Source organism: Corvus cornix, chromosome Z (genome assembly GCF_000738735.6).
Source record: "Corvus cornix cornix isolate S_Up_H32 chromosome Z, ASM73873v5, whole genome shotgun sequence".
NCBI lineage: Eukaryota > Metazoa > Chordata > Aves > Passeriformes > Corvidae > Corvus > Corvus cornix.
The window spans coordinates 7,295,213-7,317,982 of record NC_046357.1 but is presented as its reverse complement, the minus strand read 5'-3'; the positions used below and the strand labels follow the sequence as shown (position 1 = coordinate 7,317,982).

The following is a 22,770-nucleotide window of genomic DNA, read 5'->3' as shown; positions in this document are numbered from 1 at the left end:
GGCGAGGGAGAGGATTCTGCTCCTCTGCTGTGCCCTCATGAGACCGCACCTGGAGAACTGAATCAGCATTGGAGCATCCACCATAAGAAGGACATGGCTCTCTTAGAGCAGACCCAGGAAGGGTCACAGAAGTGCTCAGAGGGCTGGAGCACCCATCCTATAGGTAGGTTGAGAGACCTGGACTTGTTCAGTCCAGAGAAGAGAAGGCCCCAGGGAGGCCTTATAGCACCTTTCTGAAGGAGCCTACAGGAAAGCTGGAGAGGCACTTTTGACAAGGGCATGTGCTGACAGGAGAAGGGGGAATGGCTTCAAACTGAAAGAGGATAGATTTATGTTTGGTATTAGTAAGAAACTCTTTACTGTGAGTGGGTGAGTCACTCAAACAGGCTGCCCAGAGAAGTGGGGGATGACCCATCCCTAGAAGTGTTCAAGATTAGGCCGGGGGGGCTTTGAGCAACCTGGTTTAGTGGAAGGTGTACTGGCCCATGCCGAGGGGATTGGAAGTATATGATCTTATTGTTCCCTTCAAACCCCAGCCACTCTCCCTATGGTTATATGAACTGGAAAGCTGAAGAGATTCAATTTTCATACAGTTCTCATCAGGAAGTGCTGACCACATTAATCATTCTATCCCTCCAACAGACCTGCAAACAGATTTTAAGATATAAGTGGTAGACTACCAAATTCACCCTGAAGAATTTATTTGGAACACACAGAAACCAACTTTCAGATTTTATATATACAAATCATTACCTTTTTCTTACAAGCTACGCCTCTTTTTTATTTTAAGTCACTTGTGAACAAGGGTATACTGGCTTTTGCTGGGGTAGAGTTAATTTTCCTCCCAGTGGCTGCTGTGGGCCTGTGTTTTGGATTTGTGCTGAACACAGGGTTGCTAGTACAGAGTTATTTTTGCTATTGCTGAGCAGGGCTCACACAGAGCCAAGGCCTCTTCTGCTTCTCATACTGCCTCACTGGTGAGGGGGCTGGGGGTGCACGGGAGGTTGGGAGGAGACACAGCTGGGACAGGTGACCCCAACTGACCAGAGGGATGTTCCAGAACATGTGACATCACACTCAGCATATAAAATGGGGGAAGAAGAAGGAATGGGGGGACATTTGGAGTGATGGTGTTGGCCTTCCCAAGTCATTGTTACATGTGATGGGGCCCTGCTCTCCTGGAGATGGCTGAACACCTGCCTGCCCATGGGAAGCAGTGAATTAATTCCTTGTTTGCTTTGCCTGTGTGGGGGGCTTTTTTTTTCCCTATTACACTGTCTGAACCACAACCCACGAGTTCTCCTGCTTTTACCCTGCTGATTCTCTCTCTGATCTCACTCAGTAAGCGAGCAGCTGCCTAGGTTTGGCTGCTGGCTGGGGTTAAACCATGACAAAGGAATAAAGGTAAGCCCTACCTGTAAAGAGACACTTAAAATCTTGATGATAGAAAATAAAAAAATTCTAACTGAAATCTAGATGCTTCTTTTGGTAGTTCCCCCTCTTTATATCTGAAAAAAGGTGATCAGTTTTACACCTACCATAAGTCACTTATAAATCTGCAGCTCAATAATGACTTAAATTCTTTACTGTTCTTTACAGACAGTAAAAGGAAACAGGTTTCTCCATAAGTAAAGATCTTCTCTTTCCAAACTGAACATATAAGGCCACAGGTCTAATTTTATGTTTAGATTTAGAAGTAAACCAGAACTGTAGTAAAGAAATAGTTACCAACAGGATGCTCATACTGAAAATTACTTCAGCTATTTATTTTTCTTACACAAAAGATACTAATTCATCTTTGGCAGCCTGAATAAATCATCTCACTTCATTAACAGGGTATCAGCTGTTCCCTCATCACAAGATGATTTCTGGGAATTAATACTGAAAGAAAATTATGTAAGTTGCAAAAGAACAGAGAGAAAAGAGAGTAGCTAGAATTGTTAGACAGTCTTTAAGGTGTCTAAGACAGTCTACTTCTGGGAAAAAAAAAATCCATTATTCAATGGAAATTGCAGCATTCCTGACAATAACGAAGAAAAGCGTAAGTTTAGTACACACATCTGTCTGAGAAAAAGCAAACAATGATGAAATAGTTTCCATTCCAACAGTAACTCAAGATGATGTTAAACAGCAGCTATTAATTGGACACTTTTACATCAGCAAAGCCAGATAGCTTGGATACAAGCATGCTGAGAGATCACATAGGTACCGGCTAGACTGGTAATGCTTACTGTCATTAAGGTTTGAAAAACTGGAATTGGAAAAGCTCACAAGAACAGCAAGAACAGAACTGCTATGTCAATATTTACAAAAGACAAATTGGATGCGCTGAATAATTATGCCTGTCAGCCTAAAGAAGATTTTGTGAAGAAAAGTAATTTTTATGTAGTGAAATAGCTGATGAAAGATTTGATTATGAACAATTAAATTAAATTACACAATGAATGCAAATCAACAGGTCTACAGACAATAGACTTACTGTTCTTAAACTGGGTGTAAAAAGTATGTCTTTATGTAATATTCTTAGTCTTCTGTAATATCCTACAGTGCCAAACTGAGTGTATTTTCCTTAATCCATTAGAACAATCCAATACTGACGAAACACTTTTAAAGTTGTGTAAGTTTATTTGATTTATGGGCTCCTGGAAATACCTTTAAACAAGGCACTTTCATGGAGAGATACATTTCCACTGTGGTCACACAGGATCTAGCCCATACTGTCTGATATTTAAGAGCACCCATCCCAAAGAAGCACAGGATCATCAGAAACAGTGAAAGAACACTGATAAAAAATGAAAAACACAGTTTGTCAATAAATTACTAGGTGTCCAGTAACACAGTAAAACTTGAAAGAGACACTGCTTGAATGAATCTGTGAAAGATAAACCTGTTTAAGTGACTGAATGTGCACTGGGTTTCTTAGAGAGAAGATTGTAGAAAGCAAATGGCAGGCCACACTGACTGTTCTGGGCACAGACAATAAATGGCAGGCCTAACAAGAAACAAAGTTGTGCACATTTCTATCTAGAAACTAGAAAGACGCTAGTACTTTCTGCCTTGGAAAATAACACCTCTGAAAATTGTTTTTGGGCATGGTAACTAAATTTGCTTGGGGCATCTATAAGGATCAGTCATAGCCTCAAAGGACTGATGTCTGCTTTGGAGAATCTAAATTGGAAAAGTAAGAAACTATTATGTCTGCAGTTGACACAAGAATAATCCCATGGCACTGCAGTTGTTTGTTTGTCCTGACACCCACAATGAAGAGTGTTCAATATGGAGAAAAATAGAATCAAAGAGGTCAGGGAAGAGTCACTAAAATGGGATGGTGAAAGAGCAGAAAAAAAAATAATTCAAGGACTGAGGAACTCATAAATTCACCTTACAAAATAAAGAGTAAGGGCAATCTTCCTCAAAACATACAGAAGAGGAGCAAAAATGCCATAGGCCTTCATTGAAGGAGCAGCAGCTAAAAACTAGAACTTCTTGCCCAGAGTATACTGGATTTTTTACTACTGAAAATACTCAAATCAGAACTAGAACTTTTGACCTTCACCCCAAAAAGGTGTTGTAGTTTAGAGGATATCTGTAGATTTATTATGAATAAACCTAATCAGAACAAACCCTTCTGGATTTACATCTATTAATTTGGATATCCAACATATATTGTCTGGACAACCAGCAGCCATGGCTTTACTAAAACAGAGAGAAGGCAGTGCACATCCTGAAGCTGAGTAGTTCCATGCTTGGTTCCACCAGTGCCATTGTGGGCTGTTCAACATTTCACAGTGCTGACAGACGCCCATATTATGCTGAAGCATCTCAGACACAGAGACAGCTCAGATTCAGAGAAGTAACTGACAAGGACATCATAGAGTTCATTAAGTTAAAACTGCTATAGACTGATCTTGGCTTATGAATCTTACAGAGTTCAGGGAGAACAAACAGCACAAAGTACAAAACCAGCATAATTCCCCATTTAAAACACAGCAGCGCAATCTTTTCAATGCAGAGAGAATACCTCTTTCAGGAGGACTCTGGTGCATGTCAGACCCAAGAAGAAAAGCAAACCTTTCCATAGGATGTTCTGTGGGACAGAGCAGCAGAAAAGGTTTCCTGCCTACCTAGCCTGTCACAGAGACATCAAAATATGCAGAAGCAGAAATCACTTCTGCAAGAAGAAAAAGAAAGGAGGCAGAGCGGGGAACAACACCACCCTTTTGTAATTCTCACTTTCTCTCCCTGCTATAGATAGGAAGACAGCTACAGGCACTGGTTAAGAAAAGAAGGGAGATCTAAAAATGTTACAAGTAAGATAGCCACTACTCCTGCTACAGCTGAGAGGACACAGCATGTTCCTTTGTCCCTGCAGCTGGACACAAATGAGGAAGCATTTTGCTCATCTACTCCCATGTGTCAAATGGACTAAGTCTGGAGGACAGAATCCAAAGACAGAACATATTGACTTCAGGGTATTTCATCTGGCTGTCTGTTTCAAAAAGCTTTTTGTAAACTTTAAATTCTTGTTCCGTGTTTGGTGTATCTCACCAAATTCCACAGAAAATGCATCCAGATTTCTATGACAGAAATTCTGTTTTGCTTGCAAGCACCACTCCAAAGAACTTCAGGTGCAAAAGTTGCATTGTTCACCTCTCACATCTAATGTAAGGTTCTCCAGGCAAATTTATGCTGCTGGTCACATGTATTGCATCCCTATGATTTTAACAGATGTGCCCACCTCCAGCTAGAGGTCAGTGAACTGAACACCAGCAGCAAGTTAGTCAGTGAAGCAAGCAAAACCAGCTCCTAACACAGAAAGCAGTTTGACTTAAACAGCTTTTATTTACTCAATTTTGAGAAGTAACAAACTGTATTTTTTCTATTTAGATCCAAAAATAGTCTATGTGTCCATATAAACAGATTTGTAAAGTCTGCACTGACTCAAGAATTAAAATGGTGTCTGTAGATGGCCATGTGGTAGTTTAGACAGCCTTTATTCAAACCAACGCAGTAGAGGAAATTCATCCTAAGTGCAGTGAGCTTGAAAGAAAGACACCAAAATTGTCATTCAGAAAAAGATCCATTTCTGCTGAAACCACACTTCCCTTTCCCATATGGGAACTTACTATAGGGAACCTAACGACTGAGAAAACATTTCAGAGAAGAGTGTGCATACACACCCACATTGGAACAGATTACCAATTGTTAGGCTAGTGAAGGCAAGCATATTTCGCTAAAGCAATCCCTTCTCCTCTCAGGAGATAAATCTTAGGCAAACAATACTTGCTAGCAATGAAAACATAAGATGTCAACAGCTTTGTAGTTTGTTATGTTATTTAATATCAAGTTTGTACAAAGCACAGTGTGGGAATTAAAAAAAAAAAAATAAAAGAGAGACTGAAAAAAACCCGCAGAAAGTAATTTCTGATGTTTTCAGGTCAAATTCAGAACATATTAGTTAGAAAAGTCTGGAGTGATTCTGAACTACATAAGGCCTGTAGGAGTCTTGGAGATGTTCTCATGAGCCAAACAGGCATAAACAAAAGACAGCCTTAAAAAATGAGATAAATCTGAGTTTAAATTGAGCCAACATGGATAAAAAGAAAATAAAACAAATTCTACCTGACCTGAAACTCTCAGTAAGCCACAACACAAATGTCAGCTCTCTCCAAAGGACTGCAAAATGAAACAGATGTGGCTAAACAGACAATACTGTATTCTAAGAAAGCTCCCCCTGGAAATTTGGTTTACATTTAATAACTTGCATATAAAAATCATCCAAGGCACACTTTTTCCACAGCAAACCTTAAATATGATAAATTGCTCCCAGTAATGATAAATTGTTTCTGTTTCAGGTAACACTTTGCAGATAGAAGATGTATGCACCTACCTTGCACAGTCTTATTTCACTATTTAGGGATTATTTATCACACATTAATGCCATTGAATATCCTTCAGCTCCCACATGTAGCAAAATCTACAGTATGGCAAAATTAAAAGACTGAGAACTAATTCATGATCTAGAAAAATACAAATAGTAATGCCCAGAAGTATGATAGAGGACATCTGTGAACAAAATTTGGCATAAATTTCTCACAAAATTTGTGTCTTGATGACTGATGATACAAGTCTCTTAGACACAACAGCACAGTTCAAGCCAACACCTCCTCCTCTGAGCATGAAGCCAAACTGAAAGAAAAGCTTACAAGAATTTCTCAGCGACTTACATTGAACCAGGTGATGCAAAGTTGGCACTGGAATGCTGTCTTGGTTAACATCCTGATTTGGACCAGACGCTTCTAAGTCTAATATGAATAGAGCATCAGCTTCATATGAACAAGAAAAAGTATTTAACATTCAGGCAAGACTTACTTGGTAAATGCCAGAAGTGCAAAAGCATTCATGGATGCCTCATGAACTCTGACCCACTCTCATTCAGGACTAACAGTACAATTTTAAGAGCACTGTCTGAATATTTAATATAATCTGATGAGGCTTTTGTTAGAAGTTAGAGCAGTTAAATAAAGATTATCAGAAAAACACAGGGCCAAGATGGATTCAGAAGAGATTGCTGAGTCATCCAACAAGGTATGAAAGAACTCCAAGGCCGGAAACATCACAACCCTGTAAGAGCAGAAAATCCAACGCTTTCCTTTTGCTAACACTGCAGCTTACATAATCAATACAGGAATTGCATAAGCAGAAAAAAAACAATTCCATTTTTAAAAAGTGATCAGTTTTCTGGGCTTTAATTTTTAGACCAGTTTAACTCTAGCATTAAAATTTCTCTGAGTTACAGTATTCTATCTTCAACATTGTACTTTTTCTTTGTTTCTGGGGCAGTTGGCAATTTAAACAGCTAGGAGAAACAGATGACAAAGCAACAGGTGGGGAAAACCCAGAAGGCCTAGAAAGTACAAAGGAATAAGGCTTGTGGAAACTTGATGTTGGCAAATTAAGTTTTCACTCAGCAGCTGAACAAATTCTCTGAAGTCTCCACTGCACATAATTTTATAATCTCTCAAAATAAGTCCCAAGATTTCACTTTTCTCTTTCATAAAAATGAAAAGATTTGCATTAAGAAACTTCTTTTTCAGTACATTGTTCATTAGCAACTGGACAATATGAACAGAACACCCTTGATCACTTTACTTTGTATCAGTTGTCTTTTCACTATTTTCTACAAAACTTCTAAGACTAACCTTATCATGCAAAACTTTCTTCAAATCTTGAGAACAATACCAATAAAAACGTCATTACCATGCTATGAGTAAGATGCTTACAATGCTGCTACAAACAAGTACACTGTATTGGTTCATGAAATGATCTAAGAGGTGCTATATAAAGCATTTACAGTGAAAGTGAAGGTTGATGACCTTTCCTCCAGGTTTCCTTCATAGTACAAAACAAGAGAGCACATGCAGTGGACACTTGTTAGTCTCTATTAACTCAAAGAGATGCAGCAAAAGCTGTCGTGAGACAATTAGCACTCAGTGATGTCAAAAGGGGAGGCTCACCTCTTTCTGTGTCCCTTATGAGCTGCACATTCCTGCCCCTCACATGCCATACGCCCTTGGTGCTAATTTGGTCCCTCATGTAGACCATTCATGTACAGTGAACTGTCAGAAACCCCCCATAAGGCTGAAAGAAATAAACCAGCTTGCAAAACTGGCAGAAAAATAAACAGGAGAGTATAACTACCACACACACATGCTTAATCTCCCATGTCAGAACAAGTAGAAAGCTAGGGGGGTAATAAACCTCAGAGCAAAATTCCCTTTTCGGCAGCAAACTAGTCGTGGAAGCTCAGCTGTCCACCAAAGTCTCATTCTAACCACTCCCTCATTTTACAGGTTTGAACATTTACCTAGAGAAGAATTTGAAAAATATCACGACAGCAGTCCATAACATTATAAACAAGGAAAGTGCTTCAATGAAAGAAGATCTCCAAGCTCTAGCTCACAGCTACCTAGATATTTGTGCTAATTCTCACTTCCTTGAGTCTGAAAACTTATTCCTGGTTGAACAATAGAAATCTTAACTAAAGAGTTAAAGTACTCTTGATCTTCATTTGCCCTTGTTTTCTCCCCTCCCAGATAAACACCATGCTCTTTCACTTTTGGAGCCATTGCTGGATTTCAGTGCTGGCTTGTTTGTTTGCATCATGAGGTTTTCTTCTAGGCTCTGTTTGTTCTCAAATATATCTGAAATCTCTCTCCTCTGGAGTTCTTGGCACTCGTCAGCTTTCTTCATGAGCTTTGCAATACAAGACCTAAGGTGAGACAATTCAGAATCTGCCCCCGCCAACAACACAACTGTCTAACCAGAAGGGATTTACATGATTCTCCTTGCAAACCAGACAAATCTGTCTTCCTGGCACGTCTTTTTTCAGAGTGCCTAATAGCTTAGCCAAGATAATGGAAATGCCAGAATGGCAAACAGAGGAATAAAGTTGTTACAGGAAACTTCTGCTTGCTTCAAAAATCTTGCACCTATTTCAAAGAATTAGCTATGTAAAAACAACCCTGCCTTGAAAAATCACGGTGACAACTTTGCTCTTTCTCTTCTGCAAATGCTCCATAATTGGAAACAGAAGATTGGTACACTTCCTTCTCCAGGGAAAACTGCACAATGATCTGGAGATGATGCACTTGTAAAAACAGTAAGTATGCTAAATGAGTGGCTACTTCAAAACAAACAAACAAAATAAAAAGATCCCCCCTCCCAAAATGTACAATACAGCAAAACCCCACTGTTACAAGGTATTACAGAATCCAGTCATTGACAAGAACCAAATAGGTTCTACCCACTTACCCAGCAGCAAACACACTTAGAGAGCTGCAATGCTAGGAAAAAGACAGATTGTAAGGAACACAAATTATTTAAAACTCAAATTTAACGATTAGGCACTGTGAAAAATCCTCATAAACTTCCACGAGTTCATATGGGGAGTTTTTTATGTTTTTACTGAATGCTGGAGACCCCAACTGAATCCCAGGTACAAAGAATGACAGTTTTTATGTTCTTATCTCCCACACAAATACTACAGGGAGTAACAGTTCTACTATGCATTACTCAGATGCCCACAAATGGTCTGTTTCTAGAAAAATCAAATTAAAAAAAAACCCAAACACAAAAAACCAAAGGCAAACCACAAAGAGCCTAACAGCAGCAGAGATTTGCAGGACAACTGCAAACAAAGCAGATCACTGTGGATCCTCCCTACTATCCTCCTTCCTGCCTTTTCTCCCCAGTTTAGCCAAGGGGGAAGATTGCTGTGGATTGACACTCTTTCTGCAGAGCAGCAGCACTGCAGAAGGTGGTTGTGTCTTGGCTTTTCACAGCACAAAACCCTAGAAATGTTGGGGGCTGCAGGTAGAAATGTTGCCTTTCTGTTCTTATATTTTACATCCCTCTGCCCTAACACTAGTACACTGCTCATTTCCTGCTATCACCATGTCTCCCAGGTGTCAGGCTCAGGCACTCACTCACCCCAAAACTTCCACTGTGCAGGAAATGTTTGTTTACCATGAGGTGCTGCACTGTACCATTTCAAACACCCCAAGGGAACTACTCCAAATTAGGTCTCACGCTCAGACTTAGCTCTCCCTTTCTGCAGTCCTGACTGCCATTGCCAGCCTTCTAGTCCCTCTGTAGTCTTGTACTCACAGGGTCGGGCCATCCCTGTTCTCCTCAATGTACAGGGTCACTTGTTCCAGCTTTATTCATTGCTCCGTCCAGCGTCCCGTGCCTCAGACCACAAAATCTCCCAGTAATTGCTTCAGATGCTCACAAGTCACAGGACTATCCTGTATTGCACCGAAGGCAAGATACTAGCAGGGAAAACAGTGGGGGGAAAAAACCCAAACAAAATCAGCTCTCTCACCTCACACCACACACACTCACTCCCCTCATCCCCTCGACTTCAGAATTCCTAAACTTGCCCCAGTCTCTTCTCAGCCTTCTCCTCATAATAGAACCTTCGGTCACACCCTCCCTTTTGGCAGGGATCTAAAATTTGTTCATCCTCAGTAGGAATGAGGGCTCCATGTCTTAAACTGCAGCTTAAAACTAAGACGGCAAGCAGTGTTTTCACAACAACGTGCCATGACAGCTCTTCGCTAAAACACGAATCCGCCTCAACTGCAACTCTGGACGTTTCCCAGCAGCAGCACTGCCACACCTGCACTCCGTTCGCACAGCCCCGTGTCTGACGGTGCGAAGGCCGGGCGGAGGCGCGGTGCGAAGGCCGGGCGGAGGCGCGGTGCGGAGGGGCGGAGGCGCGGGGCGGCCGGGCGGAGGCGCGGGGCGGCGGGGCGGCCGGGCGGGACGAGGCCGCAGGCGCTCGCTGACAGCCACCGCGCCGCCGCCCGCCAGGGGGCGCTGCCGCCACTCACCGCCGCGCAGGGCGCCCCCTCGTGGCAGCCGGGGGAACCGCGCCCCGCCGGCCCCGCGCCGCGGCCTCCGCGTCCCCAAAGGGGACACGGCTGGACACGGCGGGACACGGCTGGACTCGGCTGGACACGGCGGGACACGGCTGGACACGGCTGGACACGGCGGGACACGGCGGGACGCGGCTGGACACGGCCGGGACACGGGCGGCGGGACACGGCCACCGCCGGCGCACAGGCACCGCCGCGGCGCGCAGGGCGCTTTCTGTTCTGCTGCTGCGGCTTTCACACTCCTTGCTGCTTCACCACCCGGGGAACCGGGCGCGGGATGGGATGGAGAGAGGGCAACACACGCCACAGGAATTGAGGTTCAAAAGAAAAGTACTTAGGTTTTCTTATTTGTTTTTTGTGGGTTTGGGGCTTTTTTTGGCGGGGGAGGTGGGTGTGGTAGTGTATAAAAGACTTTTAACAAACCTCCATAAAAATACATTTAATTGATAACACTTGTGAGCTGCAATCTCAGTGATCTGTTACCAAACTGCAGCCGACTTTTCTGGAAGACAGAGCTGGTACTGAGGCAAAGCTTCACCTGGTGAATTCCTTCTATACCTTTGCTGAGTGTATTTGTCAGCGTACAGCTTTTTCATCTGCAAAATTTTGTTTGCTAAACAAGTTCTTAAGTAATTTTCTGACGCTATTGTCTCCTAGCTCTTCCTAACAAAACAGATCTGTAACTCAAAGCCACGTCTGTAACACAGGGAATTCTAAAACCAACTACAGAGATTCAGTTTAACCCAGTTCAGAAAACGCAAGACAATCATGCAAACCTATATACTGTATATACTAGAGGAAACACTTTTCATTCAATTAACTCAGAGGGAAACTGGGCAAGTTTCATTAACATCTTCTAAAAATACTTAGCCAGTCTCTTGGGTCTTACCTGTCAGTATCCGAAAACCACAGAAGATACAAAGATTTCTTCCCACAAGAAGTCTGAAAAATCCAATTACCACCTTGACTTTTACTTATACCCAACAATGAGGTATTGTGTATATCTGAACCAGCTACACACCTAAATCACGTACAGGTACATTCTTTAGAGATTATAACAATGCTGAGGGAATATAAGAAGTGGTTATAAAGTAGACTAAAAAAAAAAAATCAATGAAGCTTCAACACTTGAAGCTTGCCTCTTTGCTGTGCTTTAGCTTCTTCTTCTGCTACGCTACAGGTTTCAGACACATTCCCTTCCCTTTCAGAAAAACTGCTGTCCTCACTACTGTGGCAGAAAGATCACCCACAGACTGTTCACAAGGAGAATTTCCAGCAGTGTGAGAGAATGGTAAGGAGTTGTGTGACAAACTGTGGCCAACAGAAAGGCGGCACCCAAAGATGGTGCTGGCTGATCTCAGTGGTGACTGAGATGGGGGCAGGGGGAAAGATCCCAAGCAATGCTAGGGTCATGCCATCTTCAAAAAAACATCTAGGGACCTACAGGGTTATCAGTCTAGATTTGTTCCCTGGGAAAGTCACAGAGCAAGATCTCTACAAGAGGAAAGGCATTACAGCCTTAAGTAGACAACTTAGGATGGGTAAAAACTGACTGGATGATTGGCTTAGAGGCAGCAGCTAATGTCTTGTACTCCTCCAGGACTACAGTAACAAAGTGGAGAACTACAGAAGCAAAATCAATGACCTGTCCTTCATCAGTGGCATGGGAGAAGCCACGCTTGTCAAGTTTGCAGATGACATCAAACTGGGGGGAAAAGCCAATGCACTGGAGAGCTGGGTTGCCATCCAGAGGGACCTGGGTAGAATGCAGGAAGGTGGCGGGGGGAGGCCTTCTGCAGTTCAGCATGGAGAAAAGCCCTGCCCCTGGGAAATCAGAGACTCAAACAGCAGGGTAGGCTAGACGTGGCCTGCCTGGACAGCAGCTCTGCAGAAAAGGCCTTGGGGCTGGCAGCAATGGAGGAAGGGCAGTAGTATCCATCACTACATTAGTATAGACACAATGGAGGAAAGTGATGGTTCCCCTTGATTCAGTAGTTTTTAGACAAGAGCAAGATAAGATACTGAGTTCTTGGTTTGGGCTCCGTACTGCAAGACTCCCACTGCCAAACTGATGTGAGCCCAACACAGGCCCACCATGGGTGGATGCTCAGGGACCAGAGCACCTGCACAGTGAGGGGACCATGAGGGACAGGACTGCCTCAGCCTGGAGAATGGAAGGCTTTAAGGGCACCTCAGAGCAGCTCTCTTCTGCCTACAGACAGGTCACTGACAAGAAAGAGCCAGGCTGTGTCATGGTGGCTGAAGGACATACAACAGACAGGAGCAGAAAGACAACAAGTCCAAACTGGAAATAAAGGGAAACTTTTCTCCTACAGGAACAGTGCAGCAATGGTACAGGTTGCCCAGAAGTGCTGTGTGGTCCCTGCTGTTGGAAGTTTTAAAGAAAGACTGCAAAAGCCCTGAGCCATGTGGTCTGACATCTTTGTTGACTCTGTTTTGAGAAGAAAGTCAGACCAGGGACACCCAAGACTTTTCCATCCTTAGGTATAGTGTCCATCTCCAGTCCTGGCAAATTGCAACACAAAACTGAAAGTCTAGTGAGCTCTTTAGCTTTTCATTTACATTAATCTTGTTAATTTAGTGGGTGACCAGATTCCTACAAATCCAATCTATAAGATGACAGCACCTTTTCAAACCTACTGTCATGGAAGAAAAACACAGAAAAGTGAAAAACCTACTAATTTCAATCCCCAAGCCTGTATGGTATCATCTTCCATGCTTTTGGAGACCAGGGAGGATGGGCTTTCATAAGAAACATTACACTGCCCATTACATATGATCATCAGAAGTATGGAAAGAACTGCATGACTCTTCAAGCAAGTAATACAGTAACAAAACAAAGTCATGTGAACAAGCTCAGTGCTGCTGTACCTGCAGCCAGCATAAAAACAAATTCAAGAAAATCAGTACTGGACACAAAGCATACAGGTTTTTTGAAACCAAAACTAAATACCCTCTTTAAAATGGGGAGGAAAAACATCAGTTCCAGAACTTTTCACAGGCAGAGTAGAAACAAGAAGACCTGCATTCACCTGTATCACAGAAAACAGGAAGCAGATGTGCTGCTGGCATGCAGAGTGATGACAGAGTCCCTGTATTAGCAAACAAAATTCCCAATGCTGAAGCAAGAACTACATCATAATCCTTAAAAAAAACAACACAGAACATGTGAGTTTCCCCAGACTCACCAGCCATTAGCAAAACCCTGATGTTTGCTTTTAAAGAGGTCTGCTGTGTGTAGTCCTCATTACAGAGATTACTGAACGGAGGAGTTGATTCTTGTATAAGTAAATTGATTAAAACTTTGTACATGCTATTAAGTTCTTCACACGAGAAGAGGCGTATGAAATAGGTGTTAACCCTCCAGTCTCCCTAGGAGGGGGGAAGGCTTTGAGAGGGCACAGCACTCAGCTAACAAGCATGCTGTAGAACAGTCAGATGAGGGGTTGTACAAAACAGTCTGAAGTTTCCGAGATGGCTGTAAATTACAGGAGTCTCATATTTTGAAGACCAAGTGTAAGGGACTGCATAAATACCAACCATTATTAAGAATAGCTTTGAAAATGCCAACCTATCATTTCCATAACAGTCAAGTTCTCAACAGTTTGAGGATGGCTCACCAAGAAGAATGGCTACCACACAACAAGTTTAGTTACAACTCAGGTTTACCAGCTTTTGGGCATTATATTACCAGCCCACACTAGACACTGTTACACATACTGCCAAAGCTCGGAACAGCACCATCTCATCTGGTTATTAACCTCAAGGCTCTGCAGGTCCAACATCCAGAAGCAGAGCTATAGTAACTGATCAGCCCCACTTGTGCATCATCATCTTAAGCTCCATCTACACTAAGGTACACTACATAACCTACATCCATCACACTCTGGGCTAAAAAAAAGGCGTCACTGGAAAATGAGAACTACTAGGGAAGGAAATGAGAAATAAAATTTAGCATTTGATCTTCCCATTCTTCACTCAGATAAGATTCTATCTACACATGAATTTACAATTCTGCTCAGCTGAATTAGTAATTACATATAAAACATTGCAAGAAGTCAACACATTAAGACCCAGCAGAAAGGCTGTCTTCTTCCATAGTTGCACTGATGCCATGAAGATTTTTGCCTTTTCTTTTATACCCCTGTTATACCTTTTTACAGCTTCTGTATTCCTAGTGCTTTTTGCCTACATTCTTGGACTTGTTTGTTAAGCTAAGAGACTAAACATCTTAGAAGCTTCCTAGCTAGGGATCAGTGTGCCCCAGACCCCAAGGTCCTCTCCAGAACATATTCTGTAAACCAAGATAGAACCATCCAGGGGAAGGTTTCTTGGGGAGGGGGTGCTCACTTGAACCTCTCATTGGGGAATCTTTGATAGATATGCTAATTAGTAAAGCCTATAATGTTATACCCAGTGTTGGGGGGGATGAAGACACGGGAGAGGAGGAGAGACACAGAGACACAGGGAAAGACTCGGTGGGGTACATCTCAATGCATATGACCTGGACGTGTACACCTAAGGATCCTTAAAAATAAATACCAAGGTAAAATCCCTTTTCCCCTCCTAACCGTGTATGCCTCTTGATTTTAAGACCAGGAAAAGGCATCAGCACAAAGTCTACGCAATTACCTGGTTTTCCTGCTGTAGCTATGTGGCCTATACTAAAAGATCCTAAAAGCCACCTTTGTAGAATGTTCTGTTTTGCCAGTGGAAAAAATGAGATATGCAAGCAACTGGAGGGAACGAGAAAAAAAAAGAAGTGTACAGATACATACATGATCACTCCTACAAATCAGTCTGCCACACATACTCTCCAAATCTACTTATCTATTCTTCCCTTCTCACACTGTTTTTCTTCCATTACTGTTTTCTTTGCTAGCTTCAATAAATATTTCCGGTACTCCAAATACACTAATGAAGAACTAATTGTGTGTATGTGGAAAAACAGCTTTATATATGGCAATACTGGAATGGTAGCAATCTTAAGACACTCTACAATGTTAATAAAAATCATAAAAATACTTTTAGATTTCACCTGGGGAAATGCAGAAGCATGAGAGGATGGCTACTGGTTGAAGGAAATCCCCATTTTCCTACTTCCTTTTCCCTACTTGTTCCCTTACGCTCTGCCTCCTACCTCCTGCATGACAGCAGCAGTAGGCCAGACAACTACCTACTAACAAATTTTACTACCTACTGACAAATATATGCTCTCACATTCAGGCTTAGTTTATCATTCCCCTGCAGCTGGCAGACAGAAACCTCTTGACTGGTTGGGCTACCAGACCTTTAGGGCACACCCCAGCATGTGTTGACTACCAGTAAATGTTGGAGAACACGAGACCTCCTTTCACAATGTCAGGACATGGTAATCAAATCCAATTCTGTGCCAGATAGGAGTAAAAGTCTATGTGCATAAACCGCCTCTTTCCAAGCCCAATATTTCCACTGCAGTGAAACAGTGGGATAATGGGAATTTTCCATGCTCTTTCCTGTTGTATGTTGTTTTATTTTCAGCTCCCCAGAAATTTAAACATAACTCATGGGGTTTTTTTTAATTCTCTCAGAAAATGGAGATGTGTCATTCAAAATGTAAGAAAACAAATCATTTACACAGCATTTGCACACAAATCCTGGGAAAAGTATATGAGTACAGTGAATAAAATTGGAAAGTAATTTGCTATCACACTGCTGCCACATATCATTACATGGATCAATAGGTGCATTAGTGGCTTTTGCTGTATTCTCTGTACACCATAAAATGCTGGATGGTGCCAGAGGACCAGCTGGTGTCATAAACACCAACCTCAGATTTGAGGTGACAAAGAAATATCTCTGGTAATGATGTTTATTTGCCCTTCTTACGTCTTTTGACAGTGAAGACAAAGGCACTGCAACAATCCTTGACCTACACAGGACAAATGACAGCAAATTTAGTCTCTTTTACAAATCTATAAACTATGCAACATTGTTTGTTGCAGAAATTTGAACAAGGCAAGAGATTACAAGCAGAAGACTGCAAGCTTGGTACATGTAATTCTATCACTTCTGCCACGGAGTGGCTCTGTTAGAACACTTAGACATTTCAAAGATTTCAAAGATAGATGCTATTTTAGATACCCAACAGGAGTATGATTTAGTTGGAGTGTGACTTAGAGAAGAACTAGTCATTGCTACAGTCAGCATTATGGATATGTACCAGAAATGATGGCATGTTCTATGAGGATGAGAATTCTGGGGAAAAAATGGAGTCTGAGAGAAAAAAATGAGTCTGAAACTGGGCAGTAAGTTATTACACAGTTTAGACTTCAGCTACTTTATGCTCTGTTCCATAATTGAAGACGTTTTACAACATAAATAACTAAAATTCAGCATTTGTGAAGTATCCTTCACAATAGTAGCCATGACTGCCACAGAAAGACCCACAAAATCATCGTCAAGGTGTATTTTCAGTAAGCTTTCTACAAAATTCTTCAAAAACTGAAGAAACCCAAGTCATCATGATAGAAAAAGAAAAGCCTTGCATGGATGAGTAATTGGTTAAGTGCCAGGAAACAGAGGGCCAATTCTGCAGTGTGGGGAGGCCACGCGCAAAATTTCTCAAGGAACTGTGATGGATCTGCTGTGGCAAAGGTAAGCAGCAAGAAACATCCAGTTACTCAAAACAGTACAGGGTAAAGATTCATGGAGAGACAATGTGAAACTGAACAGCCGTCAGAATGAAAGGTGACATTCAACAAATAAAGTGATCTACATGTAGGGGAAAAAAACCCCAGCAGTTCTAATAAGTTTATATGGTCTATTGCTCAGAAAAGAGATTTGGAGTTAAAACAATCCTTTTAAAACAGGAGTTTAGTCCTTGTCAAAAAAAAAAAATTAGGCAAGTGTTACTCTTAAGGACAGGAACATCATAAAGCCATTGTAGAAATCAGTGTTTCAATTTAACCATGTTTATACTTAAGACTGTATTTTTTATTCCCTTTAAATCAAAAATGTTAACAGAAGTGGGAAAAGCTCCTAAAAGGACAAAAAAGGATGATCAAAATATGGGATGACTTTTCCTTCAAGCAATCTTAAACTAAGCAATCTTTGTTTCTTTATTCTGAAAAAGAGTATTTTAGAGACTGACAAATTTATGAAGGTTTAGGTAGGTTCTAGAGGGTGGTGGTACAAACTGCACACCATGTCTTCCAGTACAAGGATTATGAGCCATTGAATCCAGCTCATCGGAGGCAACTTCAGAAGGACATGAGGGGTTCATTGTGGAACTTGTTACTTCACCCAAAGAACCACCAGCTCATTTGCAACAGAGGCTGTGTATTCTTCTGACTTCATGAACAAGCGGGACGTATTCAGAGATGAAAATCTACTGATGATAAAAGAACATAAGCCACAACTAACTCCAAGATCTCCTGTGCTTAAAAGAGTTGCAAACTCATAAGGTATGAGGTAACATTAGTGCATACACATTTCCTGTTCTTACACCTTCATAGGTATTTGTTAATGGCTATTGTAAAACAATATTGGTCAAGCAATGCATTTGGACTGACCTCATATGACCATCTTTGTGTTCTAATTCTACCTTCAGAACAAACAGCAAAAAAGAATTTGAGAAAACAACATCTAACTCGGTTTTTCTCCACAATTGTTAGCAGCAGCTAATTAAATTACCACCACCCATCCTGTGCAATGAATGACTCATGGGTTCAACGGGGAAAGGAAGAAGGAAAACAAAGCAATGTTAGGTAATTAAAGGCTATACCAAAACACACATGAAACACAGAAGGCAAATTAGGCAGGATTATCTTGCTTCTATATTTCCCAATCTGTGATAGCCTGGCTTTGCAACCAGGCAGTTCTAATGTCTCCTGTTTCTAAAATGGCATGGATAAATTTTGAATGGTCTGGAAGAGTTTGATGTATTGACCTTTTAAGGGAGAATGTCACTCATACATCATATTTAATGGAGTATCTGACAAATCTCCACTTGCTTGCCTGGAAAGAGACAATGCATAAATTATCAAAGACAGTGCTTTAAACTGAACTGGGTGACTTGTACTTGAGTAGATATGGGAGCACTCAAACTGTCTTCTACACAGCTAAGACAGGCAACCATGCTTCTCTCCATCCATTCAGGCAGATTAAAGGTGCACATGACCACAGCTTTAGATGTTAATGAAGAAGTTAGATGCCAGCCCACTGACAGGGCAGTGGTTTTTGTCATCAGTACCAGAACATCCCACACACATCTGCCAGTTAAAAAGACACATCTGTAAAAGTCCTTCTGTTTCTTCAGCATTGGATCATAACCAGAAGGTTATGGGTGATTATGTGTTAAAATTGGGCTGAGTTTACTAATAGATATTATCTGTCAAAGGGGAGGCAAGATTAATTATTCTTTTTAATCCTGTATTCTTTCCTAGGACAGAACCTTCAAGAGCGAGTAGAAAATGCTAACAGGGCTAAGTAAGTATAAACAGACTGCCAACTTCACAAAAGCTATTATTTTTAGGAACAGACATTTACACACTGTGTTTTAATAAGAAGAGTAAAACACAAATTTCCATATAAATTTCCAGGACCCGAGGACATAGCTACACCAGGGAAACTTCAGGTTGGACACTAGGAGGAATTACTACACAGAAAGGGTTGTCAAGCTTTGAAACAGCCTGCCCAAGGAGGTGGCAGAGTCACCATCCCTGGAAGTGTTTAAAAAAGACTTGGGCACTTAGTGCCATGGTCTAGCTGACAAGGTGGTGATTGGACTCCATGAATCTCAAAGGTCTTTTCCAGCCTAATTGATTCTGTGATTCTATATCTGCCAGTGGCTGCTAAGAAAAAATGTACAAAAGAGAGTTGAAGTATGCATGTGAAACAGCACCTGAAATACTGTCTGTAGATTATCTGGTAGAAACCTGAGGTTTAATGTCTTCCCTAAAAATGTCTGCTGTTCAGGGCAAGTATAATTTAATACCCATATAAACATTCAAATGAAATTAAAACTCCAGCACAATCTTATAGCATCAAGCTCCACTCCATACTACAAAAAAATATGCAACCCTCTACAAAAATTAGTTTTCCTCTTTAGTATCATTATTCTAAGAAAAGAGTCCCAAATTCTGCAGTGGCCTCTGGAATCAGAATTTAATAGATTTATAAAGATTTAAAAATTTAAAAGAGTTAAAATTTTAAAGATTTAAAAGTTGTCAGGTTTTTTGTTTTTAAACAGAGCTAGAGGTATTTTATTTCCATAGCATTTTTAGAGAAGAGATGAAAAAAGACCCCTGTCATGCTTTAGGTAAAGGAACAACAGTTATTTATCAAACTGCATCACTATACCATTTCTGGCACCCATGTTTTCTTCTTTTCCAAAGAAAAGAAAGGACCAGTAAGCTTTATCCAATCATGGCAGTCCAATAATTGTTATAGTTTTGTCACCTCTCAGTTTGCATGTGAAGGTAACACATACAAACTATTTTGCTAAGTTACATAGAATCCCTGTTCTGGTCTTCACATGCAGCTGTTTCATTCAACATGCATTCATGCTGCACTGGTTATTTATTTCAAATTCATTAAACCATGAAGCACTTAATTGCCAAGTGGGTACAGACCTCCCCTTTGCAACCCAGCTAATCTGTTCTCTTTTTAATTGCACCATACCCAATTTCTGGGTTTCATTAACTTCCTCCTTTGCACTGGTATCTAGGAAATCTCTTCATGTGCAGTTTAGACAACTACACTGATTTACAATTAAATTGGTTTACACACCAAGACTGCGTCAGACTATATTTCTATGACATTCAATTCAATGTCAATTCCCAAGAGTCCACTTGCTGTACTGAATTACAGCTTTCAAATAATGTATTAATATCACAAACTTATGATACAGTCTGTTCAATTTCTGTGTACCAACTCATTTGGCATCTGACAAAAGACAAAATAGTATTTTAATATTAATTTTTATGCCCAGAGTCTGCCAGTCAACAGATTCCATAATATCAATTAACACTTGAATCACACAATTCCCAGTAGCCACTGTGAAGCACTTATATAGTCCATGGAACAATCATCTACCTTTAGCTGGCAACAGCTCAGCCACTTCAGGGCAGGGTGTGAACTTTGACACCTACATCCAGGAACTGCAGCTGTTTCTCATTCTCCTGACCTGGAAGAAACAAGCTACTACTAGCAGTAGTAAAGTTAAGATAAATAACCATTGGTAATGTAGGCTCTTGCTAGACAGTGCTGGGTAATGGAGAAGACTAGTCTGCAAGGTTTTTTTGAGAAACACCAGTAAAATTTAAGGAGAACAGGTAGTATTTGCTTCTTGCAAATTCTCCCTGATTTTCTGGAAAACGTTTGGTGACATTATGAAAAATAAACTAACATCATGTTTAATAGCTGAATGTCCACTTGAAAAGTAAGGGCAGAGAAGGACCACACAGTCTTACAGTATCTAAACCCACAGTCCTGGAAGGGAGGGAGCAATCACAAAAATTCCTCAGATAGGAACTGAGTGGTTTATAATCACTCTCTAATGCATACCAGGATTTTTCTCAGTAACTTTGCATGAAACCACACACACTGTGAGTGACAAACTCTTCTGAGTTTTAATAAGCAAACACCGCTTTGCAATCACAGTGTGTTAAGCCCTCAGGCAATATCCACATGGTACAGAACCACGCAGTCTTTATGAAATAGCTCTGTAGGACATGTTTCTTATGGCCAGTCATGCAGCAATACAACTGAAGCAGACAGAAATTTTACAGAATGTGGTATGAAACAGTCAAATTAGCAATGCACAGGCATAAGCCAAAATAATGACTGGGACTCAGGAAGAAAAACAGACCATGTATGAGTAATTTGCTTACAACAAGTATTGCCACTGCTTCTGGTACTAATTTTCAAAAAAAGTGCAATTATGCATAGTTTAAAGATCTAAATTATCACCAGAGTTTTCAAATCATTAACATGTATGCTATTAATTTTATTCAAACATAACTACAAAATAGACCCTGAGACCTCAGTTATGCTAAATTACTTTAGCCACCAGGTGCATCGATCAAATGCCACAGCGAGTTGACAGTATGAAGCTATTATCAACACCTGAGCTCCACATTTAGGGTGCAGAGCAGGTAAAATTCCCTGCTCATAGGCAAACCACCTCCCAGCATAGTAGAAATGAATGAAGCAACACAGGCCTGATGGTCTGATCTCAGAAAAAACACATTCTTGACCTACCAATAAAATTGAATTCAGTCATATGAACCAGAGACCAGGCAAACAACTAAGAACACTGATACCACTGTCCTCCATTCTCCACGTTCCTTCCAATGCCTTTGAAAAGGCTATCATAAAACTAACAAATTACTCAGTGCAAGAATATGCATCTTCCCCAAATCCCACAGATGACCAGATAAGAGGCTGAAACAGAAATTTTCTTCCTCCTTGCCTCTCATCTCCCTCTACTTTTTATTTGGGGAAGGTAGGTGGGGTAGTTTTTGTTTTGAGCTAGAATCATTGTCAGATTTCATTAAAAAATTTCCCTGAGAATACATATTACCAGATTCTGAGAACCACAGCACTTAATTTAGGGAAGTTTTTACTGTTGACTGAAGAAAACCAATCAGCACTGTGTATTCAAAAAGCTGGGAGTAAGAACTCACAGCAGCTTCAGAGAGGGATGAGAGGTATTCAGCACAAACTACATAGAAGATAAGACCCACTTTCGGTAAACTCAAGATTCAGCATTGTGCTGGCTCTTCCTACTGTTAGTGGGAACACAGGACTAGATAGGATCACTGTTGAGTCACTAATTTCCATCTTTCACAAGAGCAGGTATCCAAATAAAGATTTATCCATATAAAGATTTACCCATATAAAGAGATGGACAATCTCAATCCTGAAGATTCATTTTGTTCTGTTCTCCTATCCCCTGGACACATTTTGAGCTTCAAGTCATCTCAGTTCCTCACAATAGATTAAAGATTGCCAAAAAGAAATTCCAAAGTCAGAAAACCAGCACTTCTCCAGAAAATAAAAAGAATAAATTGCCAATGTTTTGAGCTCACCAACACCAAAAAAATCTTCGAGGAGTAATTTCTTAGTCACAAAATGGGACTGGGGGAGGGGGGGGGGGGAATAATCAAACCAACAGATAATAACCAAAGAGTCACAGAGAACTTTTAGCAGTCAGTAGCTTACAGAAGACACAGCCTCACAAGGGCTTAGACAAGGAATTGGCTTAAAAGGAGGACCATTAAAAAAAAAAAAGAAGAGAATAAAAAAAAAAGAAGGGAAGTAA

General features: G+C 40.9%; 1 protein-coding gene and 1 long non-coding RNA gene across 8 annotated transcripts in view; one reads left to right on the top strand and one right to left on the bottom strand.

Moving 5' to 3' along the window:
* ARL15 (ADP ribosylation factor like GTPase 15) overlaps positions 1-22,770 on the bottom strand; it is a 252,963-nt gene that overhangs the window by 198,040 nt on the left and 32,153 nt on the right. The gene's annotated exons all lie outside the window — the stretch shown is intronic.
* On the top strand, positions 10,606-13,779 carry LOC109144076. The gene is made up of 3 exons (XR_002044568.3): positions 10,606-10,772; positions 11,651-11,733; positions 12,779-13,779. It is a non-coding gene; the product is annotated as an uncharacterized LOC109144076 (long non-coding RNA).